Source organism: Eubalaena glacialis, chromosome 1 (assembly GCF_028564815.1).
Source record: "Eubalaena glacialis isolate mEubGla1 chromosome 1, mEubGla1.1.hap2.+ XY, whole genome shotgun sequence".
Taxonomy (NCBI): Eukaryota; Metazoa; Chordata; class Mammalia; order Artiodactyla; family Balaenidae; genus Eubalaena; species Eubalaena glacialis.
In genome coordinates, this window is record NC_083716.1 from 92,728,761 (window position 1) to 92,753,207 (window position 24,447).

The 24,447-nt window shown below is 74.0% G+C and overlaps 14 non-coding genes and 7 pseudogenes across 14 annotated transcripts; all 21 read left to right on the plus strand.

The window, feature by feature from the left end:
• The first annotated feature begins 583 nt into the window (after positions 1–583).
• LOC133080485 (5S ribosomal RNA) lies at positions 584–702 on the plus strand. The gene has a single exon (XR_009698508.1). It is a non-coding gene; the product is annotated as a 5S ribosomal RNA (ribosomal RNA).
• Positions 703–2,641: 1,939 nt separating this feature from the next.
• On the plus strand, positions 2,642–2,760 carry LOC133076230 (5S ribosomal RNA; annotated as a pseudogene).
• A 911-nt stretch (positions 2,761–3,671) lies between these two features.
• On the plus strand, positions 3,672–3,790 carry LOC133080491 (5S ribosomal RNA). Its single transcript, XR_009698511.1, has one exon. It is a non-coding gene; the product is annotated as a 5S ribosomal RNA (ribosomal RNA).
• A 919-nt stretch (positions 3,791–4,709) lies between these two features.
• On the plus strand, positions 4,710–4,828 carry LOC133080494 (5S ribosomal RNA). The gene has a single exon (XR_009698512.1). It is a non-coding gene; the product is annotated as a 5S ribosomal RNA (ribosomal RNA).
• Positions 4,829–5,774: 946 nt separating this feature from the next.
• On the plus strand, positions 5,775–5,893 carry LOC133076235 (5S ribosomal RNA; annotated as a pseudogene).
• A 910-nt stretch (positions 5,894–6,803) lies between these two features.
• LOC133104436 (5S ribosomal RNA) lies at positions 6,804–6,922 on the plus strand. The gene has a single exon (XR_009703577.1). It is a non-coding gene; the product is annotated as a 5S ribosomal RNA (ribosomal RNA).
• A 918-nt stretch (positions 6,923–7,840) lies between these two features.
• LOC133080502 (5S ribosomal RNA) lies at positions 7,841–7,959 on the plus strand. Its single transcript, XR_009698516.1, has one exon. It is a non-coding gene; the product is annotated as a 5S ribosomal RNA (ribosomal RNA).
• A 1,973-nt stretch (positions 7,960–9,932) lies between these two features.
• LOC133104414 (5S ribosomal RNA) lies at positions 9,933–10,051 on the plus strand. Its single transcript, XR_009703565.1, has one exon. It is a non-coding gene; the product is annotated as a 5S ribosomal RNA (ribosomal RNA).
• A 918-nt stretch (positions 10,052–10,969) lies between these two features.
• LOC133080506 (5S ribosomal RNA) lies at positions 10,970–11,088 on the plus strand. The gene has a single exon (XR_009698517.1). It is a non-coding gene; the product is annotated as a 5S ribosomal RNA (ribosomal RNA).
• A 946-nt stretch (positions 11,089–12,034) lies between these two features.
• On the plus strand, positions 12,035–12,153 carry LOC133076240 (5S ribosomal RNA; annotated as a pseudogene).
• Positions 12,154–13,063: 910 nt separating this feature from the next.
• On the plus strand, positions 13,064–13,182 carry LOC133104534 (5S ribosomal RNA). Its single transcript, XR_009703604.1, has one exon. It is a non-coding gene; the product is annotated as a 5S ribosomal RNA (ribosomal RNA).
• A 918-nt stretch (positions 13,183–14,100) lies between these two features.
• Positions 14,101–14,219, plus strand: LOC133080509 (5S ribosomal RNA). Its single transcript, XR_009698519.1, has one exon. It is a non-coding gene; the product is annotated as a 5S ribosomal RNA (ribosomal RNA).
• Positions 14,220–15,165: 946 nt separating this feature from the next.
• LOC133076245 (5S ribosomal RNA) lies at positions 15,166–15,284 on the plus strand (annotated as a pseudogene).
• Positions 15,285–16,192: 908 nt separating this feature from the next.
• LOC133104423 (5S ribosomal RNA) lies at positions 16,193–16,311 on the plus strand. Its single transcript, XR_009703569.1, has one exon. It is a non-coding gene; the product is annotated as a 5S ribosomal RNA (ribosomal RNA).
• Positions 16,312–17,229: 918 nt separating this feature from the next.
• LOC133080516 (5S ribosomal RNA) lies at positions 17,230–17,348 on the plus strand. Its single transcript, XR_009698521.1, has one exon. It is a non-coding gene; the product is annotated as a 5S ribosomal RNA (ribosomal RNA).
• A 946-nt stretch (positions 17,349–18,294) lies between these two features.
• LOC133076254 (5S ribosomal RNA) lies at positions 18,295–18,413 on the plus strand (annotated as a pseudogene).
• A 910-nt stretch (positions 18,414–19,323) lies between these two features.
• Positions 19,324–19,442, plus strand: LOC133104536 (5S ribosomal RNA). The gene has a single exon (XR_009703605.1). It is a non-coding gene; the product is annotated as a 5S ribosomal RNA (ribosomal RNA).
• Positions 19,443–20,360: 918 nt separating this feature from the next.
• On the plus strand, positions 20,361–20,479 carry LOC133080524 (5S ribosomal RNA). Its single transcript, XR_009698524.1, has one exon. It is a non-coding gene; the product is annotated as a 5S ribosomal RNA (ribosomal RNA).
• A 946-nt stretch (positions 20,480–21,425) lies between these two features.
• LOC133076258 (5S ribosomal RNA) lies at positions 21,426–21,544 on the plus strand (annotated as a pseudogene).
• Positions 21,545–22,455: 911 nt separating this feature from the next.
• On the plus strand, positions 22,456–22,574 carry LOC133080528 (5S ribosomal RNA). The gene has a single exon (XR_009698526.1). It is a non-coding gene; the product is annotated as a 5S ribosomal RNA (ribosomal RNA).
• Positions 22,575–23,521: 947 nt separating this feature from the next.
• On the plus strand, positions 23,522–23,640 carry LOC133074763 (5S ribosomal RNA; annotated as a pseudogene).
• Positions 23,641–24,447: the final 807 nt, after the last annotated feature.

The window sequence follows — 24,447 nt, forward strand, 5'->3', positions numbered from 1 at the left end:
TCTCTCCACAGCTCCCTCCGGAAAAAGCCCCCCCCTCCGCCGTTTCGCCACGGCCGGGGGGCGGGAGCGGGGGCGGGGGCCGGGGCCGCTTCTCCGGGCCTGCCGGCCACCAGGGCCGGGGTCCTGTGCTCGGCGGGCGGCGTGGGGGCAAGGGGGGGCCTTGCTGGGGCTAAGGGGCCGTGCCCACTCCATGGTGGCTCCCAGTGGCTTCGGGCCAGCTGCTGCCCGGCCGGAGGGCCGGCCCGGCCGTGGCCGGGCTGCGCCTAACTCCGCGTGGGCGGGCAGGGGGGGATGCCCAAGGGACCGCGGCCGCCGGGCCCTGAAGCCTCCGGGGCCGCGTCCCTGTGAGCGTCGAGCGGGATCTGCGGCGGGGCGCCAAGCGCCGACGGGCCTGGAGCGTCCCGCCCGCCCTGGGCTGCGAGGTGGCCCACCACTCCGCCACCCCCGGGTCCCCGAGGCCTCCTGTCGCCTGCCTGGGCGGGGCGGCAGGGCCCTGCCGGAGAGGGCTGGCCGCCGGCATGGCGGTAAGGCGCAGGCGCCAGCGAAGCTGGGCCTCAAGAGGCACCGCGCGGGCCCCTCCTGCGTCTACGGCCATACCACCCTGAACGCGCCCGATCTCGTCTGATCTCGGAAGCTAAGCAGGGTCGGGCCTGGTTAGTACTTGGATGGGAGACCGCCTGGGAATACCGGGTGCTGTAGGCTTTTTGCCTCCCGCTCCGCCTTCTCCTTTAGTCGCCCGCCGCCTCCGCCCCCGCCCCCGCCCCCGCCCCCGCCGGGCACCGCTGCAGGCCCCACCTCCTCCGGCCCCTCCCACCACAGCGCGCCAGAGGGGGCGCTCCGCGCCGGCCTGGCCGGCCAGGCGGCCAGAAGGCGGCCCTTGAAGGCAGCCGCCACCCCAGCCGCTCCCGTGGTGGCTGGCCCGGACCCAGACTCCGCCGCAGGCCGGGGTGCCGTCCGTGCGGCCCACGAAGCCCTCGACCTGCACTTGGCCGCCCCCACCAGAGCCCAGCCGCGCCGCAGCCCCCTGTCTGCCCGTGTGTCTCTCCACAGCTCCCTCCGGAAAAAGCCCACCCTTTGCCACTTCGCCACGGCCGATAGTGGGAGCGGGTCGTGGGCTGGGACCGGTTCGCTGGGCTGGCTAGACACCAGGCGCCGGGAACTTTGCTCGGCAGTTGGCGTGGGGGCAAGGGTGGCGTTGCTGTGTCTAAGGGGCCGTGCCGGCTCAATGGTGGCTCCAGTGGCTTCGGGCCAACTGCCATTGGGCAGGCGGGCCGGCCAGGCGTGGCTGGGCTGCGCCTAGCACTGTGTGGATTGACAGGGTGGGGAATGCACAAGGGACCGAGGGCCACAGGCCCTTAAACCTCCGGGGCCAAGTCCTGTGAGCGTTGAGCGGCTCTGGGGCGGAGGGCCAAGCGCCTACAGACCTGGAGGGTCCCGCCTGACCTGAGCTGCGAAGTCGCCCACAACTCCACCACCCCCGGGCCCTCGAGGCCTCCTGTCGCTTGCCTGGGCGGACGGCAGGGCCGCGCCGGAGAGGGTTGGCTGCCGGGCTGGCGGTAAGTCGCCAGCACCAGCGAAGCTAAGCCTCAAGAGGCACACCGTGGCCCCCGCTGCATTCTACGCCACACCTCCCTGAACGCACCACACCTCGTCTGATCTCGGAAGCTAATCAGGGTCTGGCCTGTTTCGTACCTGGATGGGAGACCACATGGGAATACCGAGTGCTGTAGGCTTTTTTGCCTCCCGCTCCGCCTTGACATTTAGTGGCCCGCGGCCGAGGCCGCCTCCGCCCCCGCCGGGCAGCGCTGCAGGCCCCACCTCCTCCGGCCCCTCCCACCACAGCGCGCCAGAGGGGGCGCTCCGCGCCGGCCTGGCCGGCCAGGCGGCCAGAAGGACGGCCCTGGAAGGCAGCCGCCACCCCAGCCGCTCCCGTGGTGGCTGGCCCGGACCCAGACTCCGCCGCAGGCCGGGGTGCCGTCCGTGCGGCCCACGAAGCCCTCGACCTGCACTTGGCCGCCCCCACCAGAGCCCAGCCACGCCGCAGCACCCTGTCTGCCCGTGTGTCTCTCCACAGCTCCCTCCGGAAAAAGCCCACCCTTTGCCACTTCGCCACGGCCGATAGTGGGAGCGGGGTCGTGGGCTGGGACCGGTTCGCTGGGCTGGCTAGACACCAGGCGCCGGGAACTTTGCTCGGCAGTTGGCGTGGGGGCAAGGGTGGCGTTGCTGTGTCTAAGGGGCCGTGCCGGCTCAATGGTGGCTCCCAGTGGCTTCGGGCCAACTGCCGTTGGGCAGGCGGGCCGGCCAGGCCGTGGGTGGCTGCGCCTAGCACTGTGTGGATTGACAAGGTGGGGAATGCACAAGGGACCGAGGGCCACAGGCCCTTAAGCCTCCGGGGCCAAGTCCTGTGAGCGTTGAGCGGCTCTGGGGCGGAGGGCCAAGCGCCTACAGGCCTGGAGGGTCCCGCCTGACCTGAGCTGTGAAGTCGCCCACAACTCCACCACCCCCGGGCCCTCGAGGCCTCCTGTCGCTTGCCTGGGCGGACGGCAGGGCCGCGCCGGAGAGGGTTGGCTGCCGGGCTGGCGGTAAGTCGCCAGCACCAGCGAAGCTAAGCCTCAAGAGGCACACCGTGGCCCCCGCTGCATTCTACGGCCACACCTCCCTGAACGCACCACACCTCGTCTGATCTCGGAAGCTAATCAGGGTCTGGCCTGTTTCGTACCTGGATGGGAGACCACATGGGAATACCGAGTGCTGTAGGCTTTTTTGCCTCCCGCTCCGCCTTGACATTTAGTGGCCCGCGGCCGAGGCCGCCTCCGCCCCCGCTGAGCACCGCTGCAGGCCTCACCTCCTCACGTCCCTCCCAACACAGCGCGCCGGAGGGATCGCTCCCCGCCGAGCTGGCTGGACATGCGGCCAGAATGCGGCCCTGGAAGGCAGCCGCCACCCCAGCCGCTCCCGTGGTGGCTGGCCCGGACCCAGACTCCGCCGCAGGCCGGGGTGCCGTCCGTGCGGCCCGCGAGGCCCTCGACCTGCACTTGGCCGCCCCCACCGGAGCCCAGCCGCGCCGCAGCCCCCTGTCTGCCCGTGTGTCTCTCCACAGCTCCCTCCGGAAAAAGCCCCCCCCTCCGCCGTTTCGCCACGGCCGGGGGCGGGAGCGGGGGCGGGGGCCGGGGCCGCTTCTCCGGGCCTGCCGGCCACCAGGGCCGGGGTCCTGTGCTCGGCGGGCGGCGTGGGGGCAAGGGGGGGGCCTTGCTGGGGCTAAGGGGCCGTGCCCACTCCATGGTGGCTCCCAGTGGCTTCGGGCCAGCTGCTGCCCGGCCGGAGGGCCGGCCCGGCCGTGGCCGGGCTGCGCCTAACTCCGCGTGGGCGGGCAGGGGGGGATGCCCAAGGGACCGCGGCCGCCGGGCCCTGAAGCCTCGGGGCCGCGTCCCTGTGAGCGTCGAGCGGGATCTGTGGCGGGGCGCCAAGCGCCGACGGGCCTGGAGCGTCCCCGCCCGCCCTGGGCTGCGAGGTGGCCCACCACTCCGCCACCCCCGGGTCCCCGAGGCCTCCTGTCGCCTGCCTGGGCGGGCGGCAGGGCCCTGCCGGAGAGGGCTGGCCGCCGGCATGGCGGTAAGGCGCAGGCGCCAGCGAAGCTGCGCCTCAAGAGGCACCGCGCGGGCCCCTCCTGCGTCTACGGCCATACCACCCTGAACGCGCCCGATCTCGTCTGATCTCGGAAGCTAAGCAGGGTCGGGCCTGGTTAGTACTTGGATGGGAGACCGCCTGGGAATACCGGGTGCTGTAGGCTTTTTGCCTCCCGCTCCGCCTTCTCCTTTAGTCGCCCGCCGCCTCCGCCCCCGCCCCCGCCCCCGCCCCCGCCGGGCACCGCTGCAGGCCCCACCTCCTCCGGCCCCCTCCCACCACAGCGCGCCAGAGGGGGCGCTCTCCGCCTGCCTGGCCGGCCAGGCGGCCAGAAGGCGGCCCTGGAAGGCAGCCGCATCCCAGCCGCTCCAGGGGTGGCTGGCCTGAACCCAGACACCGCCTCAGGCCCGGGTGCCGGCCGTGCGGCCCGCGAGCCCCTTGACCTGCACCTGGCCGCCCCCACCAGCGCCCAGCCCCGGCGCAGCCACCTATCTGCCGGTGTGTCTCTCCACAGCTCCCTCCGGAAAAAGCCCCCCCTCCGCCGTTTCGCCACGGCCGGGGGCGGGAGCGGGGGCGGGGGCCGGGGCCGGTGCTCCGGGCCGGCCGGCCACAAGGCGCCGGGTCCTGTGCTCGGCGGGTGGCGTGGGGGCAAGGGTGGCCTTGCTGGGGCTAAGGGGCCGTGCCGACTCAATGGTGGCTCCCAGTGGGTTAAGGGCCGACTGCCGTCGGGCAGGAGGGCCGGCCCGGGCTGCGGCTGGGCTGCGCCTAGCGCCGCGTGGGCGGGCAGAGGGGAGGCCCAAGGGACCGCGGGCCCCGGGCCCTGAAGCCTCCGGGGCCACGTCCCTGTGAGCGACGTGCGGGATCTGGGGCGGGGCGCCAAGCGCCGAACGGTTTGGTGGGTCCCGCCCGCCCTGGGCTGGGAGGTCGCCGAACCCTCCACCACCCCCCTGGTACCCGAGGCCGCCGTTGCCCTGCCTGGGCGGGCGGCGGGGCCCTGCCGGGGCGGGCTGGCCGCCGGGCTGGCGGGGAGGCGCAAGCGCCAGCGAAGCTGGGCCTCAAGAGGCACTCCGCGGGCCCCTCTTAACGTCTACGGCCATACCACCCTGAACGCGCCCGATCTCGTCTGATCTCGGAAGCTAAGCAGGGTCGGGCCTGGTTAGTACTTGGATGGGAGACCGCCTGGGAATACCGGGTGCTGTAGGCTTTTTGCCTCCCGCTCCGCCTTCTCCTTTAGTCGCCCGCGGCCTAGGCCGAGGCCGAGGCCGAGGCCGAGGCCGCTGCCTCCGCCCCCGCACCCGCCCCCGCCGGGCAGCGCTGCAGGCCCCACCTCCTCCGGCCCCTCCCACCACAGCGCGCCAGAGGGGGCGCTCCGCGCCGGCCTGGCCGGCCAGGCGGCCAGAAGGCGGCCCTGGAAGGCAGCCGCCACCCCAGCCGCTCCCGTGGTGGCTGGCCCGGACCCAGACTCCGCCGCAGGCCGGGGTGCCGTCCGTGCGGCCCACGAAGCCCTCGACCTGCACTTGGCCGCCCCCACCAGAGCCCAGCCGCGCCGCAGCCCCCTGTCTGCCCGTGTGTCTCTCCACAGCTCCCTCCGGAAAAAGCCCACCCTTTGCCACTTCGCCACGGCCGATAGTGGGAGCGGGGTCGTGGGCTGGGACCGGTTCGCTGGGCTGGCTAGACACCAGGCGCCGGGAACTTTGCTCGGCAGTTGGCGTGGGGGCAAGGGTGGCGTTGCTGTGTCTAAGGGGCCGTGCCGGCTCAATGGTGGCTCCCAGTGGCTTTGGGCCAACTGCCATTGGGCAGGCGGGCCGGCCAGGCCGTGGCTGGGCTGCGCCTAGCACTGTGTGGATTGACAGTGTGGGGAATGCACAAGGGACCGAGGGCCACAGGCCCTTAAACCTCCGGGGCCAAGTCCTGTGAGCGTTGAGCGGCTCTGGGGCGGAGGGCCAAGCGCCTACAGACCTGGAGGGTCCCGCCTGACCTGAGCTGCGAAGTCGCCCACAACTCCACCACCCCCGGGCCCTCGAGGCCTCCTGTCGCTTGCCTGGGCGGACGGCAGGGCCGCGCCGGAGAGGGTTGGCTGCCGGGCTGGCGGTAAGTCGCCAGCACCAGCGAAGCTAAGCCTCAAGAGGCACACCGTGGCCCCCGCTGCATTCTACGGCCACACCTCCCTGAACGCACCACACCTCGTCTGATCTCGGAAGCTAATCAGGGTCTGGCCTGTTTCGTACCTGGATGGGAGACCACATGGGAATACCGAGTGCTGTAGGCTTTTTTGCCTCCCGCTCCGCCTTGACATTTAGTGGCCCGCGGCCGAGGCCGCCTCCGCCCCCGCCGGGCAGCGCTGCAGGCCCCACCTCCTCCGGCCCCTCCCACCACAGCGCGCCAGAGGGGGCGCTCCGCGCCGGCCTGGCCGGCCAGGCGGCCAGAAGGCGGCCCTGGAAGGCAGCCGCCACCCCAGCCGCTCCCGTGGTGGCTGGCCCGGACCCAGACTCCGCCGCAGGCCGGGGTGCCGTCCGTGCGGCCCGCGAGGCCCTCGACCTGCACTTGGCCGCCCCCACCGGAGCCCAGCCGCGCCGCAGCCCCCTGTCTGCCCGTGTGTCTCTCCACAGCTCCCTCCGGAAAAAGCCCCCCCCTCCGCCGTTTCGCCACGGCCGGGGGCGGGAGCGGGGGCGGGGGCCGGGGCCGCTTCTCCGGGCCTGCCGGCCACCAGGGCCGGGGTCCTGTGCTCGGCGGGCGGCGTGGGGGCAAGGGGGGGCCTTGCTGGGGCTAAGGGGCCGTGCCCACTCCATGGTGGCTCCCAGTGGCTTCGGGCCAGCTGCTGCCCGGCCGGAGGGCCGGCCCGGCCGTGGCCGGGCTGCGCCTAACTCCGCGTGGGCGGGCAGGGGGGGATGCCCAAGGGACCGCGGCCGCCGGGCCCTGAAGCCTCCGGGGCCGCGTCCCTGTGAGCGTCGAGCGGGATCTGCGGCGGGGCGCCAAGCGCCGACGGGCCTGGAGCGTCCCGCCCGCCCTGGGCTGCGAGGTGGCCCACCACTCCGCCACCCCCGGGTCCCCGAGGCCTCCTGTCGCCTGCCTGGGCGGGCGGCAGGGCCCTGCCGGAGAGGGCTGGCCGCCGGCATGGCGGTAAGGCGCAGGCGCCAGCGAAGCTGCGCCTCAAGAGGCACCGCGCGGGCCCCTCCTGCGTCTACGGCCATACCACCCTGAACGCGTCCGATCTCGTCTGATCTCGGAAGCTAAGCAGGGTCGGGCCTGGTTAGTACTTGGATGGGAGACCGCCTGGGAATACCGGGTGCTGTAGGCTTTTTGCCTCCCGCTCCGCCTTCTCCTTTAGTCGCCCGCCGCCTCCGCCCCCGCCCCCGCCCCCGCCCCCGCCGGGCACCGCTGCAGGCCCCACCTCCTCCGGCCCCTCCCACCACAGCGCGCCAGAGGGGGCGCTCTCCGCCTGCCTGGCCGGCCAGGCGGCCAGAAGGCGGCCCTGGAAGGCAGCCGCATCCCAGCCGCTCCCGGGGTGGCTGGCCTGAACCCAGACTCCGCCTCAGGCCCGGGTGCCGGCCGTGCGGCCCGCGAGCCCCTTGACCTGCACCTGGCCGCCCCCACCAGCGCCCAGCCCCGGCGCAGCCACCTATCTGCCGGTGTGTCTCTCCACAGCTCCCTCCGGAAAAAGCCCCCCCTCCGCCGTTTCGCCACGGCCGGGGGCGGGAGCGGGGGCGGGGGCCGGGGCCGGTGCTCCGGGCCGGCCGGCCACAAGGCGCCGGGTCCTGTGCTCGGCGGGTGGCGTGGGGGCAAGGGTGGCCTTGCTGGGGCTAAGGGGCCGTGCCGACTCAATGGTGGCTCCCAGTGGGTTAAGGGCCGACTGCCGTCGGGCAGGAGGGCCGGCCCGGGCTGCGGCTGGGCTGCGCCTAGCGCCGCGTGGGCGGGCAGAGGGGAGGCCCAAGGGACCGCGGGCCCCGGGCCCTGAAGCCTCCGGGGCCACGTCCCTGTGAGCGACGTGCGGGATCTGGGGCGGGGCGCCAAGCGCCGAACGGTTTGGTGGGTCCCGCCCGCCCTGGGCTGGGAGGTCGCCGAACCCTCCGCCACCCCCCTGGTACCCGAGGCCGCCGTTGCCCTGCCTGGGCGGGCGGCGGGGCCCTGCCGGGGCGGGCTGGCCGCCGGGCTGGCGGGGAGGCGCAAGCGCCAGCGAAGCTGGGCCTCAAGAGGCACTCCGCGGGCCCCTCTTAACGTCTACGGCCATACCACCCTGAACGCGCCCGATCTCGTCTGATCTCGGAAGCTAAGCAGGGTCGGGCCTGGTTAGTACTTGGATGGGAGACCGCCTGGGAATACCGGGTGCTGTAGGCTTTTTGCCTCCCGCTCCGCCTTCTCCTTTAGTCGCCCGCGGCCTAGGCCGAGGCCGAGGCCGAGGCCGAGGCCGCTGCCTCCGCCCCCGCCCCCGCCCCCGCCGGGCAGCGCTGCAGGCCCCACCTCCTCCGGCCCCTCCCACCACAGCGCGCCAGAGGGGGCGCTCCGCGCCGGCCTGGCCGGCCAGGCGGCCAGAAGGCGGCCCTGGAAGGCAGCCGCCACCCCAGCCGCTCCCGTGGTGGCTGGCCCGGACCCAGACTCCGCCACAGGCCGGGGTGCCGTCCGTGCGGCCCACGAAGCCCTCGACCTGCACTTGGCCGCCCCCACCAGAGCCCAGCCGCGCCGCAGCCCCCTGTCTGCCCGTGTGTCTCTCCACAGCTCCCTCCGGAAAAAGCCCACCCTTTGCCACTTCGCCACGGCCGATAGTGGGAGCGGGGTCGTGGGCTGGGACCGGTTCGCTGGGCTGGCTAGACACCAGGCGCCGGGAACTTTGCTCGGCAGTTGGCGTGGGGGCAAGGGTGGCGTTGCTGTGTCTAAGGGGCCGTGCCGGCTCAATGGTGGCTCCCAGTGGCTTCGGGCCAACTGCCATTGGGCAGGCGGGCCGGCCAGGCCGTGGCTGGGCTGCGCCTAGCACTGTGTGGATTGACAGGGTGGGGAATGCACAAGGGACCGAGGGCCACAGGCCCTTAAACCTCCGGGGCCAAGTCCTGTGAGCGTTGAGCGGCTCTGGGGCGGAGGGCCAAGCGCCTACAGACCTGGAGGGTCCCGCCTGACCTGAGCTGCGAAGTCGCCCACAACTCCACCACCCCCGGGCCCTCGAGGCCTCCTGTCGCTTGCCTGGGCGGACGGCAGGGCCGCGCCGGAGAGGGTTGGCTGCCGGGCTGGCGGTAAGTCGCCAGCACCAGCGAAGCTAAGCCTCAAGAGGCACACCGTGGCCCCCGCTGCATTCTACGACCACACCTCCCTGAACGCACCACACCTCGTCTGATCTCGGAAGCTAATCAGGGTCTGGCCTGTTTCGTACCTGGATGGGAGACCACATGGGAATACCGAGTGCTGTAGGCTTTTTTGCCTCCCGCTCCGCCTTGACATTTAGTGGCCCGCGGCCGAGGCCGCCTCCGCCCCCGCTGAGCACCGCTGCAGGCCTCACCTCCTCACGTCCCTCCCAACACAGCGCGCCGGAGGGATCGCTCCCCGCCGAGCTGGCTGGACATGCGGCCAGAATGCGGCCCTGGAAGGCAGCCGCCACCCCAGCCGCTCCCGTGGTGGCTGGCCCGGACCCAGACTCCGCCGCAGGCCGGGGTGCCGTCCGTGCGGCCCGCGAGGCCCTCGACCTGCACTTGGCCGCCCCCACCGGAGCCCAGCCGCGCCGCAGCCCCCTGTCTGCCCGTGTGTCTCTCCACAGCTCCCTCCGGAAAAAGCCCCCCCTCCGCCGTTTCGCCACGGCCGGGGGCGGGAGCGGGGGCGGGGGCCGGGGCCGCTTCTCCGGGCCTGCCGGCCACCAGGGCCAGGGTCCTGTGCTCGGCGGGCGGCGTGGGGGAAAGGGGGGGCCTTGCTGGGGCTAAGGGGCCGTGCCCACTCCATGGTGGCTCCCAGTGGCTTCGGGCCAGCTGCTGCCCGGCCGGAGGGCCGGCCCGGCCGTGGCCGGGCTGCGCCTAACTCCGCGTGGGCGGGCAGGGGGGGATGCCCAAGGGACCGCGGCCGCCGGGCCCTGAAGCCTCCGGGGCCGCGTCCCTGTGAGCGTCGAGCGGGATCTGCGGCGGGGCGCCAAGCGCCGACAGGCCTGGAGCGTCCCGCCCGCCCTGGGCTTTAGGTGGCCCACCACTCCGCCACCCCCGGGTCCCCGAGGCCTCCTGTCGCCTGCCTGGGCGGGCGGCAGGGCCCTGCCGGAGAGGGCTGGCCGCCGGCATGGCGGTAAGGCGCAGGCGCCAGCGAAGCTGGGCCTCAAGAGGCACCGCGCGGGCCCCTCCTGCGTCTACGGCCATACCACCCTGAACGCGCCCGATCTCGTCTGATCTCGGAAGCTAAGCAGGGTCGGGCCTGGTTAGTACTTGGATGGGAGACCGCCTCGGAATACCGGGTGCTGTAGGCTTTTTGCCTCCCGCTCCGCCTTCTCCTTTAGTCGCCCGCCGCCTCCGCCCCTGCCCACGCCCCCGCCCCCGCCGGGCACCGCTGCAGGCCCCACCTCCTCCGGCCCCTCCCACCACAGCGCGCCAGAGGGGGCGCTCTCTGCCTGCCTGGCCGGCCAGGCGGCCAGAAGGCGGCCCTGGAAGGCATCCGCATCCCAGCCGCTCCCGGGGTGGCTGGCCTGAACCCAGACTCCGCCTCAGGCCCGGGTGCCGGCCGTGCGGCCCGCGAGCCCCTTGACCTGCACCTGGCCGCCCCCACCAGCGCCCAGCCCCGGCGCAGCCACCTATCTGCCGGTGTGTCTCTCCACAGCTCCCTCCGGAAAAAGCCCCCCCTCCGCCGTTTCGCCACGGCCGGGGGCGGGAGCGGGGGCGGGGGCCGGGGCCGGTGCTCCGGGCCGGCCGGCCACAAGGCGCCGGGTCCTGTGCTCGGCGGGTGGCGTGGGGGCAAGGGTGGCCTTGCTGGGGCTAAGGGGCCGTGCCGACTCAATGGTGGCTCCCAGTGGGTTAAGGGCCGACTGCCGTCGGGCAGGAGGGCCGGCCCGGGCTGCGGCTGGGCTGCGCCTAGCGCCGCGTGGGCGGGCAGAGGGGAGGCCCAAGGGACCGCGGGCCCCGGGCCCTGAAGCCTCCGGGGCCACGTCCCTGTGAGCGACGTGCGGGATCTGGGGCGGGGCGCCAAGCGCCGAACGGTTTGGTGGGTCCCGCCCGCCCTGGGCTGGGAGGTCGCCGAACCCTCCGCCACCCCCCTGGTACCCGAGGCCGCCGTTGCCCTGCCTGGGCGGGCGGCGGGGCCCTGCCGGGGCGGGCTGGCCGCCGGGCTGGCGGGGAGGCGCAAGCGCCAGCGAAGCTGGGCCTCAAGAGGCACTCCGCGGGCCCCTCTTAACGTCTACGGCCATACCACCCTGAACGCGCCCGATCTCGTCTGATCTCGGAAGCTAAGCAGGGTCGGGCCTGGTTAGTACTTGGATGGGAGACCGCCTGGGAATACCGGGTGCTGTAGGCTTTTTGCCTCCCGCTCCGCCTTCTCCTTTAGTCGCCCGCGGCCTAGGCCGAGGCCGAGGCCGAGGCCGAGGCCGCTGCCTCCGCCCCCGCACCCGCCCCCGCCGGGCAGCGCTGCAGGCCCCACCTCCTCCGGCCCCTCCCACCACAGCGCGCCAGAGGGGGCGCTCCGCGCCGGCCTGGCCGGCCAGGCGGCCAGAAGGCGGCCCTGGAAGGCAGCCGCCACCCCAGCCGCTCCCGTGGTGGCTAGCCCGGACCCAGACTCCGCCGCAGGCCGGGGTGCCGTCCGTGCGGCCCACGAAGCCCTCGACCTGCACTTGGCCGCCCCCACCAGAGCCCAGCCGCGCCGCAGCCCCCTGTCTGCCCGTGTGTCTCTCCACAGCTCCCTCCGGAAAAAGCCCACCCTTTGCCACTTCGCCACGGCCGATAGTGGGAGCGGGGTCGTGGGCTGGGACCGGTTCGCTGGGCTGGCTAGACACCAGGCGCCGGGAACTTTGCTCGGCAGTTGGCGTGGGGGCAAGGGTGGCGTTGCTGTGTCTAAGGGGCCGTGCCGGCTCAATGGTGGCTCCCAGTGGCTTCGGGCCAACTGCCATTGGGCAGGCGGGCCGGCCAGGCCGTGGCTGGGCTGCGCCTAGCACTGTGTGGATTGACAGTGTGGGGAATGCACAAGGGACCGAGGGCCACAGGCCCTTAAACCTCCGGGGCCAAGTCCTGTGAGCGTTGAGCGGCTCTGGGGCGGAGGGCCAAGCGCCTACAGACCTGGAGGGTCCCGCCTGACCTGAGCTGCGAAGTCGCCCACAACTCCACCACCCCCGGGCCCTCGAGGCCTCCTGTCGCTTGCCTGGGCGGACGGCAGGGCCGCGCCGGAGAGGGTTGGCTGCCGGGCTGGCGGTAAGTCGCCAGCACCAGCGAAGCTAAGCCTCAAGAGGCACACCGTGGCCCCCGCTGCATTCTACGGCCACACCTCCCTGAACGCACCACACCTCGTCTGATCTCGGAAGCTAATCAGGGTCTGGCCTGTTTCGTACCTGGATGGGAGACCACATGGGAATACCGAGTGCTGTAGGCTTTTTTGCCTCCCGCTCCGCCTTGACATTTAGTGGCCCGCGGCCGAGGCCGCCTCCGCCCCCGCCCGGCAGCGCTGCAGGCCCCACCTCCTCCGGCCCCTCCCACCACAGCGCGCCAGAGGGGGCGCTCCGCGCCGGCCTGGCCGGCCAGGCGGCCAGAAGGCGGCCCTGGAAGGCAGCCGCCACCCCAGCCGCTCCCGTGGTGGCTGGCCCGGACCCAGACTCCGCCGCAGGCCGGGGTGCCGTCCGTGCGGCCCGCGAGGCCCTCGACCTGCACTTGGCCGCCCCCACCGGAGCCCAGCCGCGCCGCAGCCCCCTGTCTGCCCGTGTGTCTCTCCACAGCTCCCTCCGGAAAAAGCCCCCCCCTCCGCCGTTTCGCCACGGCCGGGGGCGGGAGCGGGGGCGGGGGCCGGGGCCGCTTCTCCGGGCCTGCCGGCCACCAGGGCCGGGGTCCTGTGCTCGGCGGGCGGCGTGGGGGCAAGGGGGGGCCTTGCTGGGGCTAAGGGGCCGTGCCCACTCCATGGTGGCTCCCAGTGGCTTCGGGCCAGCTGCTGCCCGGCCGGAGGGCCGGCCCGGCCGTGGCCGGGCTGCGCCTAACTCCGCGTGGGCGGGCAGGGGGGGATGCCCAAGGGACCGCGGCCGCCGGGCCCTGAAGCCTCCGGGGCCGCGTCCCTGTGAGCGTCGAGCGGGATCTGCGGCGGGGCGCCAAGCGCCGACGGGCCTGGAGCGTCCCGCCCGCCCTGGGCTGCGAGGTGGCCCACCACTCCGCCACCCCCGGGTCCCCGAGGCCTCCTGTCGCCTGCCTGGGCGGGCGGCAGGGCCCTGCCGGAGAGGGCTGGCCGCCGGCATGGCGGTAAGGCGCAGGCGCCAGCGAAGCTGCGCCTCAAGAGGCACCGCGCGGGCCCCTCCTGCGTCTACGGCCATACCACCCTGAACGCGCCCGATCTCGTCTGATCTCGGAAACTAAGCAGGGTCGGGCCTGGTTAGTACTTGGATGGGAGACCGCCTGGGAATACCGGGTGCTGTAGGCTTTTTGCCTCCCGCTCCGCCTTCTCCTTTAGTCGCCCGCCGCCTCCGCCCCCGCCCCCGCCCCCGCCCCCGCCGGGCACCGCTGCAGGCCCCACCTCCTCCGGCCCCTCCCACCACAGCGCGCCAGAGGGGGCGCTCTCCGCCTGCCTGGCCGGCCAGGCGGCCAGAAGGCGGCCCTGGAAGGCAGCCGCATCCCAGCCGCTCCCGGGGTGGCTGGCCTGAACCCAGACTCCGCCTCAGGCCCGGGTGCCGGCCGTGCGGCCCGCGAGCCCCTTGACCTGCACCTGGCCGCCCCCACCAGCGCCCAGCCCCGGCGCAGCCACCTATCTGCCGGTGTGTCTCTCCACAGCTCCCTCCGGAAAAAGCCCCCCCTCCGCCGTTTCGCCACGGCCGGGGGCGGGAGCGGGGGCGGGGGCCGGGGCCGGTGCTCCGGGCCGGCCGGCCACAAGGCGCCGGGTCCTGTGCTCGGCGGGTGGCGTGGGGGCAAGGGTGGCCTTGCTGGGGCTAAGGGGCCGTGCCGACTCAATGGTGGCTCCCAGTGGGTTAAGGGCCGACTGCCGTCGGGCAGGAGGGCCGGCCCGGGCTGCGGCTGGGCTGCGCCTAGCGCCGCGTGGGCGGGCAGAGGGGAGGCCCAAGGGACCGCGGGCCCCGGGCCCTGAAGCCTCCGGGGCCACGTCCCTGTGAGCGACGTGCGGGATCTGGGGCGGGGCGCCAAGCGCCGAACGGTTTGGTGGGTCCCGCCCGCCCTGGGCTGGGAGGTCGCCGAACCCTCCGCCACCCCCCTGGTACCCGAGGCCGCCGTTGCCCTGCCTGGGCGGGCGGCGGGGCCCTGCCGGGGCGGGCTGGCCGCCGGGCTGGCGGGGAGGCGCAAGCGCCAGCGAAGCTGGGCCTCAAGAGGCACTCCGCGGGCCCCTCTTAACGTCTACGGCCATACCACCCTGAACGCGCCCGATCTCGTCTGATCTCGGAAGCTAAGCAGGGTCGGGCCTGGTTAGTACTTGGATGGGAGACCGCCTGGGAATACCGGGTGCTGTAGGCTTTTTGCCTCCCGCTCCGCCTTCTCCTTTAGTCGCCCGCGGCCTAGGCCGAGGCCGAGGCCGAGGCCGAGGCCGCTGCCTCCGCCCCCGCCCCCGCCCCCGCCGGGCAGCGCTGCAGGCCCCACCTCCTCCGGCCCCTCCCACCACAGCGCGCCAGAGGGGGCGCTCCGCGCCGGCCTGGCCGGCCAGGCGGCCAGAAGGCGGCCCTGGAAGGCAGCCGCCACCCCAGCCGCTCCCGTGGTGGCTGGCCCGGACCCAGACTCCGCCGCAGGCCGGGGTGCCGTCCGTGCGGCCCACGAAGCCCTCGACCTGCACTTGGCCGCCCCCACCAGAGCCCAGCCGCGCCGCAGCCCCCTGTCTGCCCGTGTGTCTCTCCACAGCTCCCTCCGGAAAAAGCCCACCCTTTGCCACTTCGCCACGGCCGATAGTGGGAGCGGGGTCGTGGGCTGGGACCGGTTCGCTGGGCTGGCTAGACACCAGGCGCCGGGAACTTTGCTCGGCAGTTGGCGTGGGGGCAAGGGTGGCGTTGCTGTGTCTAAGGGGCCGTGCCGGCTCAATGGTGGCTCCCAGTGGCTTCGGGCCAACTGCCATTGGGCAGGCGGGCCGGCCAGGCCGTGGCTGGGCTGCGCCTAGCACTGTGTGGATTGACAGGGTGGGGAATGCACAAGGGACCGAGGGCCACAGGCCCTTAAACCTCCGGGGCCAAGTCCTGTGAGCGTTGAGCGGCTCTGGGGCGGAGGGCCAAGCGCCTACAGACCTGGAGGGTCCCGCCTGACCTGAGCTGCGAAGTCGCCCACAACTCCACCACCCCCGGGCCCTCGAGGCCTCCTGTCGCTTGCCTGGGCGGACGGCAGGGCCGCGCCGGAGAGGGTTGGCTGCCGGGCTGGCGGTAAGTCGCCAGCACCAGCGAAGCTAAGCCTCAAGAGGCACACCGTGGCCCCCGCTGCATTCTACGGCCACACCTCCCTGAACGCACCACACCTCGTCTGATCTCGGAAGCTAATCAGGGTCTGGCCTGTTTCGTACCTGGATGGGAGACCACATGGGAATACCGAGTGCTGTAGGCTTTTTTGCCTCCCGCTCCGCCTTGACATTTAGTGGCCCGCGGCCGAGGCCGCCTCCGCCCCCGCTGAGCACCGCTGCAGGCCTCACCTCCTCACGTCCCTCCCAACACAGCGCGCCGGAGGGATCGCTCCCCGCCGAGCTGGCTGGACATGCGGCCAGAATGCGGCCCTGGAAGGCAGCCGCCACCCCAGCCGCTCCCGTGGTGGCTGGCCCGGACCCAGACTCCGCCGCAGGCCGGGGTGCCGTCCGTGCGGCCCGCGAGGCCCTCGACCTGCACTTGGCCGCCCCCACCGGAGCCCAGCCGCGCCGCAGCCCCCTGTCTGCCCGTGTGTCTCTCCACAGCTCCCTCCGGAAAAAGCCCCCCCTCCGCCGTTTCGCCACGGCCGGGGGCGGGAGCGGGGGCGGGGGCCGGGGCCGCTTCTCCGGGCCTGCCGGCCACCAGGGCCAGGGTCCTGTGCTCGGCGGGCGGCGTGGGGGAAAGGGGGGGCCTTGCTGGGGCTAAGGGGCCGTGCCCACTCCATGGTGGCTCCCAGTGGCTTCGGGCCAGCTGCTGCCCGGCCGGAGGGCCGGCCCGGCCGTGGCCGGGCTGCGCCTAACTCCGCGTGGGCGGGCAGGGGGGGATGCCCAAGGGACCGCGGCCGCCGGGCCCTGAAGCCTCCGGGGCCGCGTCCCTGTGAGCGTCGAGCGGGATCTGCGGCGGGGCGCCAAGCGCCGACAGGCCTGGAGCGTCCCGCCCGCCCTGGGCTTTAGGTGGCCCACCACTCCGCCACCCCCGGGTCCCCGAGGCCTCCTGTCGCCTGCCTGGGCGGGCGGCAGGGCCCTGCCGGAGAGGGCTGGCCGCCGGCATGGCGGTAAGGCGCAGGCGCCAGCGAAGCTGGGCCTCAAGAGGCACCGCGCGGGCCCCTCCTGCGTCTACGGCCATACCACCCTGAACGCGCCCGATCTCGTCTGATCTCGGAAGCTAAGCAGGGTCGGGCCTGGTTAGTACTTGGATGGGAGACCGCCTCGGAATACCGGGTGCTGTAGGCTTTTTGCCTCCCGCTCCGCCTTCTCCTTTAGTCGCCCGCCGCCTCCGCCCCCGCCCACGCCCCCGCCCCCGCCGGGCACCGCTGCAGGCCCCACCTCCTCCGGCCCCTCCCACCACAGCGCGCCAGAGGGGGCGCTCTCTGCCTGCCTGGCCGGCCAGGCGGCCAGAAGGCGGCCCTGGAAGGCATCCGCATCCCAGCCGCTCCCGGGGTGGCTGGCCTGAACCCAGACTCCGCCTCAGGCCCGGGTGCCGGCCGTGCGGCCCGCGAGCCCCTTGACCTGCACCTGGCCGCCCCCACCAGCGCCCAGCCCCGGCGCAGCCACCTATCTGCCGGTGTGTCTCTCCACAGCTCCCTCCGGAAAAAGCCCCCCCTCCGCCGTTTCGCCACGGCCGGGGGCGGGAGCGGGGGCGGGGGCCGGGGCCGGTGCTCCGGGCCGGCCGGCCACAAGGCGCCGGGTCCTGTGCTCGGCGGGTGGCGTGGGGGCAAGGGTGGCCTTGCTGGGGCTAAGGGGCCGTGCCGACTCAATGGTGGCTCCCAGTGGGTTAAGGGCCGACTGCCGTCGGGCAGGAGGGCCGGCCCGGGCTGCGGCTGGGCTGCGCCTAGCGCCGCGTGGGCGGGCAGAGGGGAGGCCCAAGGGACCGCGGGCCCCGGGCCCTGAAGCCTCCGGGGCCACGTCCCTGTGAGCGACGTGCGGGATCTGGGGCGGGGCGCCAAGCGCCGAACGGTTTGGTGGGTCCCGCCCGCCCTGGGCTGGGAGGTCGCCGAACCCTCCGCCACCCCCCTGGTACCCGAGGCCGCCGTTGCCCTGCCTGGGCGGGCGGCGGGGCCCTGCCGGGGCGGGCTGGCCGCCGGGCTGGCGGGGAGGCGCAAGCGCCAGCGAAGCTGGGCCTCAAGAGGCACTCCGCGGGCCCCTCTTAACGTCTACGGCCATACCACCCTGAACGCGCCCGATCTCGTCTGATCTCGGAAGCTAAGCAGGGTCGGGCCTGGTTAGTACTTGGATGGGAGACCGCCTGGGAATACCGGGTGCTGTAGGCTTTTTGCCTCCCGCTCCGCCTTCTCCTTTAGTCGCCCGCGGCCTAGGCCGAGGCCGAGGCCGAGGCCGAGGCCGCTGCCTCCGCCCCCGCACCCGCCCCCGCCGGGCAGCGCTGCAGGCCCCACCTCCTCCGGCCCCTCCCACCACAGCGCGCCAGAGGGGGCGCTCCGCGCCGGCCTGGCCGGCCAGGCGGCCAGAAGGCGGCCCTGGAAGGCAGCCGCCACCCCAGCCGCTCCCGTGGTGGCTAGCCCGGACCCAGACTCCGCCGCAGGCCGGGGTGCCGTCCGTGCGGCCCACGAAGCCCTCGACCTGCACTTGGCCGCCCCCACCAGAGCCCAGCCGCGCCGCAGCCCCCTGTCTGCCCGTGTGTCTCTCCACAGCTCCCTCCGGAAAAAGCCCACCCTTTGCCACTTCGCCACGGCCGATAGTGGGAGCGGGGTCGTGGGCTGGGACCGGTTCGCTGGGCTGGCTAGACACCAGGCGCCGGGAACTTTGCTCGGCAGTTGGCGTGGGGGCAAGGGTGGCGTTGCTGTGTCTAAGGGGCCGTGCCGGCTCAATGGTGGCTCCCAGTGGCTTCGGGCCAACTGCCATTGGGCAGGCGGGCCGGCCAGGCCGTGGCTGGGCTGCGCCTAGCACTGTGTGGATTGACAGTGTGGGGAATGCACAAGGGACCGAGGGCCACAGGCCCTTAAACCTCCGGGGCCAAGTCCTGTGAGCGTTGAGCGGCTCTGGGGCGGAGGGCCAAGCGCCTACAGACCTGGAGGGTCCCGCCTGACCTGAGCTGCGAAGTCGCCCACAACTCCACCACCCCCGGGCCCTCGAGGCCTCCTGTCGCTTGCCTGGGCGGACGGCAGGGCCGCGCCGGAGAGGGTTGGCTGCCGGGCTGGCGGTAAGTCGCCAGCACCAGCGAAGCTAAGCCTCAAGAGGCACACCGTGGCCCCCGCTGCATTCTACGGCCACACCTCCCTGAACGCACCACACCTCGTCTGATCTCGGAAGCTAATCAGGGTCTGGCCTGTTTCGTACCTGGATGGGAGACCACATGGGAATACCGAGTGCTGTAGGCTTTTTTGCCTCCCGCTCCGCCTTGACATTTAGTGGCCCGCGGCCGAGGCCGCCTCCGCCCCCGCCCGGCAGCGCTGCAGGCCCCACCTCCTCCGGCCCCTCCCACCACAGCGCGCCAGAGGGGGCGCTCCGCGCCGGCCTGGCCGGCCAGGCGGCCAGAAGGCGGCCCTGGAAGGCAGCCGCCACCCCAGCCGCTCCCGTGGTGGCTGGCCCGGACCCAGACTCCGCCGCAGGCCGGGGTGCCGTCCGTGCGGCCCGCGAGGCCCTCGACCTGCACTTGGCCGCCCCCACCGGAGCCCAGCCGCGCCGCAGCCCCCTGTCTGCCCGTGTGTCTCTCCACAGCTCCCTCCGGAAAAAGCCCCCCCCTCCGCCGTTTCGCCACGGCCGGGGGCGGGAGCGGGGGCGGGGGCCGGGGCCGCTTCTCCGGGCCTGCCGGCCACCAGGGCCGGGGTCCTGTGCTCGGCGGGCGGCGTGGGGGCAAGGGGGGGCCTTGCTGGGGCTAAGGGGCCGTGCCCACTCCATGGTGGCTCCCAGTGGCTTCGGGCCAGCTGCTGCCCGGCCGGAGGGCCGGCCCGGCCGTGGCCGGGCTGCGCCTAACTCCGCGTGGGCGGGCAGGGGGGGATGCCCAAGGGACCGCGGCCGCCGGGCCCTGAAGCCTCCGGGGCCGCGTCCCTGTGAGCGTCGAGCGGGATCTGCGGCGGGGCGCCAAGCGCCGACGGGCCTGGAGCGTCCCGCCCGCCCTGGGCTGCGAGGTGGCCCACCACTCCGCCACCCCCGGGTCCCCGAGGCCTCCTGTCGCCTGCCTGGGCGGGCGGCAGGGCCCTGCCGGAGAGGGCTGGCCGCCGGCATGGCGGTAAGGCGCAGGCGCCAGCGAAGCTGCGCCTCAAGAGGCACCGCGCGGGCCCCTCCTGCGTCTACGGCCATACCACCCTGAACGCGCCCGATCTCGTCTGATCTCGGAAACTAAGCAGGGTCGGGCCTGGTTAGTACTTGGATGGGAGACCGCCTGGGAATACCGGGTGCTGTAGGCTTTTTGCCTCCCGCTCCGCCTTCTCCTTTAGTCGCCCGCCGCCTCCGCCCCCGCCCCCGCCCCCGCCCCCGCCGGGCACCGCTGCAGGCCCCACCTCCTCCGGCCCCTCCCACCACAGCGCGCCAGAGGGGGCGCTCTCCGCCTGCCTGGCCGGCCAGGCGGCCAGAAGGCGGCCCTGGAAGGCAGCCGCATCCCAGCCGCTCCCGGGGTGGCTGGCCTGAACCCAGACTCCGCCTCAGGCCCGGGTGCCGGCCGTGCGGCCCGCGAGCCCCTTGACCTGCACCTGGCCGCCCCCACCAGCGCCCAGCCCCGGCGCAGCCACCTATCTGCCGGTGTGTCTCTCCACAGCTCCCTCCGGAAAAAGCCCCCCCTCCGCCGTTTCGCCACGGCCGGGGGCGGGAGCGGGGGCGGGGGCCGGGGCCGGTGCTCCGGGCCGGCCGGCCACAAGGCGCCGGGTCCTGTGCTCGGCGGGTGGCGTGGGGGCAAGGGTGGCCTTGCTGGGGCTAAGGGGCCGTGCCGACTCAATGGTGGCTCCCAGTGGGTTAAGGGCCGACTGCCGTCGGGCAGGAGGGCCGGCCCGGGCTGCGGCTGGGCTGCGCCTAGCGCCGCGTGGGCGGGCAGAGGGGAGGCCCAAGGGACCGCGGGCCCCGGGCCCTGAAGCCTCCGGGGCCACGTCCCTGTGAGCGACGTGCGGGATCTGGGGCGGGGCGCCAAGCGCCGAACGGTTTGGTGGGTCCCGCCCGCCCTGGGCTGGGAGGTCGCCGAACCCTCCGCCACCCCCCTGGTACCCGAGGCCGCCGTTGCCCTGCCTGGGCGGGCGGCGGGGCCCTGCCGGGGCGGGCTGGCCGCCGGGCTGGCGGGGAGGCGCAAGCGCCAGCGAAGCTGGGCCTCAAGAGGCACTCCGCGGGCCCCTCTTAACGTCTACGGCCATACCACCCTGAACGCGCCCGATCTCGTCTGATCTCGGAAGCTAAGCAGGGTCGGGCCTGGTTAGTACTTGGATGGGAGACCGCCTGGGAATACCGGGTGCTGTAGGCTTTTTGCCTCCCGCTCCGCCTTCTCCTTTAGTCGCCCGCGGCCTAGGCCGAGGCCGAGGCCGAGGCCGAGGCCGCTGCCTCCGCCCCCGCACCCGCCCCCGCCGGGCAGCGCTGCAGGCCCCACCTCCTCCGGCCCCTCCCACCACAGCGCGCCAGAGGGGGCGCTCCGCGCCGGCCTGGCCGGCCAGGCGGCCAGAAGGCGGCCCTGGAAGGCAGCCGCCACCCCAGCCGCTCCCGTGGTGGCTGGCCCGGACCCAGACTCCGCCGCAGGCCGGGGTGCCGTCCGTGCGGCCCACGAAGCCCTCGACCTGCACTTGGCCGCCCCCACCAGAGCCCAGCCGCGCCGCAGCCCCCTGTCTGCCCGTGTGTCTCTCCACAGCTCCCTCCGGAAAAAGCCCACCCTTTGCCACTTCGCCACGGCCGATAGTGGGAGCGGGGTCGTGGGCTGGGACCGGTTCGCTGGGCTGGCTAGACACCAGGCGCCGGGAACTTTGCTCGGCAGTTGGCGTGGGGGCAAGGGTGGCGTTGCTGTGTCTAAGGGGCCGTGCCGGCTCAATGGTGGCTCCCAGTGGCTTCGGGCCAACTGCCATTGGGCAGGCGGGCCGGCCAGGCCGTGGCTGGGCTGCGCCTAGCACTGTGTGGATTGACAGGGTGGGGAATGCACAAGGGACCGAGGGCCACAGGCCCTTAAACCTCCGGGGCCAAGTCCTGTGAGCGTTGAGCGGCTCTGGGGCGGAGGGCCAAGCGCCTACAGGCCTGGAGGGTCCCGCCTGACCTGAGCTGCGAAGTCGCCCACAACTCCACCACCCCCGGGCCCTCGAGGCCTCCTGTCGCTTGCCTGGGCGGACGGCAGGGCCGCGCCGGAGAGGGTTGGCTGCCGGGCTGGCGGTAAGTCGCCAGCACCAGCGAAGCTAAGCCTCAAGAGGCACACCGTGGCCCCCGCTGCATTCTACGGCCACACCTCCCTGAACGCACCACACCTCGTCTGATCTCGGAAGCTAATCAGGGTCTGGCCTGTTTCGTACCTGGATGGGAGACCACATGGGAATACCGAGTGCTGTAGGCTTTTTTGCCTCCCGCTCCGCCTTGACATTTAGTGGCCCGCGGCCGAGGCCGCCTCCGCCCCCGCCGGGCAGCGCTGCAGGCCCCACCTCCTCCGGCCCCTCCCACCACAGCGCGCCAGAGGGGGCGCTCCGCGCCGGCCTGGCCGGCCAGGCGGCCAGAAGGCGGCCCTGGAAGGCAGCCGCCACCCCAGCCGCTCCCGTGGTGGCTGGCCCGGACCCAGACTCCGCCGCAGGCCGGGGTGCCGGCCGTGCGGCCCGCGAGCCCCTTGACCTGCACCTGGCCGCCCCCACTAGCGCCCAGCCCCGGCGCAGCCACCTATCTGCCGGTGTGTCTCTCCACAGCTCCCTCCGGAAAAAGCCCCCCCTCCGCCGTTTCGCCACGGCCGGGGGCGGGAGCGGGGGCGGGGGCCGGGGCCGGTGCTCCGGGCCGGCCGGCCACAAGGCGCCGGGTCCTGTGCTCGGCGGGTGGCGTGGGGGCAAGGGTGGCCTTGCTGGGGCTAAGGGGCTGTGCCGACTCAATGGTGGCTCCCAGTGGGTTAAGGGCCGACTGCCGTCGGGCAGGAGGGCCGGCCCGGGCTGCGGCTGGGCTGCGCCTAGCGCCGCGTGGGCGGGCAGAGGGGAGGCCCAAGGGACCGCGGGCCCCGGGCCCTGAAGCCTCCGGGGCCACGTCCCTGTGAGCGACGTGCGGGATCTGGGGCGGGGCGCCAAGCGCCGAACGGTTTGGTGGGTCCCGCCCGCCCTGGGCTGGGAGGTCGCCGAACCCTCCGCCACCCCCCTGGTACCCGAGGCCGCCGTTGCCCTGCCTGGGCGGGCGGCGGGGCCCTGCCGGGGCGGGCTGGCCGCCGGGCTGGCGGGGAGGCGCAAGCGCCAGCGAAGCTGGGCCTCAAGAGGCACTCCGCGGGCCCCTCTTAACGTCTACGGCCATACCACCCTGAACGCGCCCGATCTCGTCTGATCTCGGAAGCTAAGCAGGGTCGGGCCTGGTTAGTACTTGGATGGGAGACCGCCTGGGAATACCGGGTGCTGTAGGCTTTTTGCCTCCCGCTCCGCCTTCTCCTTTAGTCGCCCGCGGCCTAGGCCGAGGCCGAGGCCGAGGCCGAGGCCGCTGCCTCCGCCCCCGCCCCCGCCCCCGCCGGGCAGCGCTGCAGGCCCCACCTCCTCCGGCCCCTCCCACCACAGCGCGCCAGAGGGGGCGCTCCGCGCCGGCCTGGCCGGCCAGGCGGCCAGAAGGCGGCCCTGGAAGGCAGCCGCCACCCCAGCCGCTCCCGTGGTGGCTGGCCCGGACCCAGACTCCGCCGCAGGCCGGGGTGCCGTCCGTGCGGCCCACGAAGCCCTCGACCTGCACTTGGCCGCCCCCACCGGAGCCCAGCCGCGCCGCAGCCCCCTGTCTGCCCGTGTGTATCTCCACAGCTCCCTCCGGAAAAAGCCCACGCTCCGCCGTTTCGCCACGGCCGGGGGCGGGAGCGGGGGCGGGGGCTGGGACCGGTTCGCTGGGCTGGCTAGACACCAGGCGCCGGGTCCTGTGCTCGGCGGGTGGCGTGGGGGCAAGGGTGGCCTTGCTGGGGCTAAGGGGCCGTGCCGGCTCAATGGTGGCTCCCAGTGGGTTAAGGGCCGACTGCCGTCGGGCAGGAGGGCCGGCCAGGCCGTGGCTGGGCTGCGCCTAGCACTGTGTGGATTGACAGGGTGGGGAATGCACAAGGGACCGAGGGCCACAGGCCCTTAAGCCTCCGGGGCCAAGTCCTGTGAGCGTTGAGCGGCTCTGGGGCGGAGGGCCAAGCGCCTACAGGCCTGGAGGGTCCCGCCTGACCTGAGCTGCGAAGTCGCCCACAACTCCACCACCCCCGGGCCCTCGAGGCCTCCTGTCGCTTGCCTGGGCGGACGGCAGGGCCGCGCCGGAGAGGGTTGGCTGCCGGGCTGGCGGTGAGTCGCCAGCACCAGCGAAGCTAAGCCTCAAGAGGCACACCGTGGCCCCCGCTGCATTCTACGGCCACACCTCCCTGAACGCACCACACCTCGTCTGATCTCGGAAGCTAATCAGGGTCTGGCCTGTTTCGTACCTGGATGGGAGACCACATGGGAATACCAAGTGCTGTAGGCTTTTTTGCCTCCCGCTCCGCCTTGACATTTAGTGGCCCGCGGCCGAGGCCGCCTCCGCCCCCGCTGAGCACCGCTGCAGGCCTCACCTCCTCACGTCCCTCCCAACACAGCGCGCCGGAGGGATCGCTCCCCGCCGAGCTGGCTGGACATGCGGCCAGAATGCGGCCCTGGAAGGCAGCCGCCACCCCAGCCGCTCCCGTGGTGGCTGGCCCGGACCCAGACTCCGCCGCAGGCCGGGGTGCCGTCCGTGCGGCCCGCGAGGCCCTCGACCTGCACTTGGCTGCCCCCACCGGAGCCCAGCCGCGCCGCAGCCCCCTGTCTGCCCGTGTGTCTCTCCACAGCTCCCTCCGGAAAAAGCCCCCCCCTCCGCCGTTTCGCCACGGCCGGGGGCGGGAGCGGGGGCGGGGGCCGGGGCCGCTTCTCCGGGCCTGCCGGCCACCAGGGCCGGGGTCCTGTGCTCGGCGGGCGGCGTGGGGGCAAGGGGGGGCCTTGCTGGGGCTAAGGGGCCGTGCCCACTCCATGGTGGCTCCCAGTGGCTTCGGGCCAGCTGCTGCCCGGCCGGAGGGCCGGCCCGGCCGTGGCCGGGCTGCGCCTAACTCCGCGTGGGCGGGCAGGGGGGGATGCCCAAGGGACCGCGGCCGCCGGGCCCTGAAGCCTCCGGGGCCGCGTCCCTGTGAGCGTCGAGCGGGATCTGCGGCGGGGCGCCAAGCGCCGACGGGCCTGGAGCGTCCCGCCCGCCCTGGGCTGCGAGGTGGCCCACCACTCCGCCACCCCCGGGTCCCCGAGGCCTCCTGTCGCCTGCCTGGGC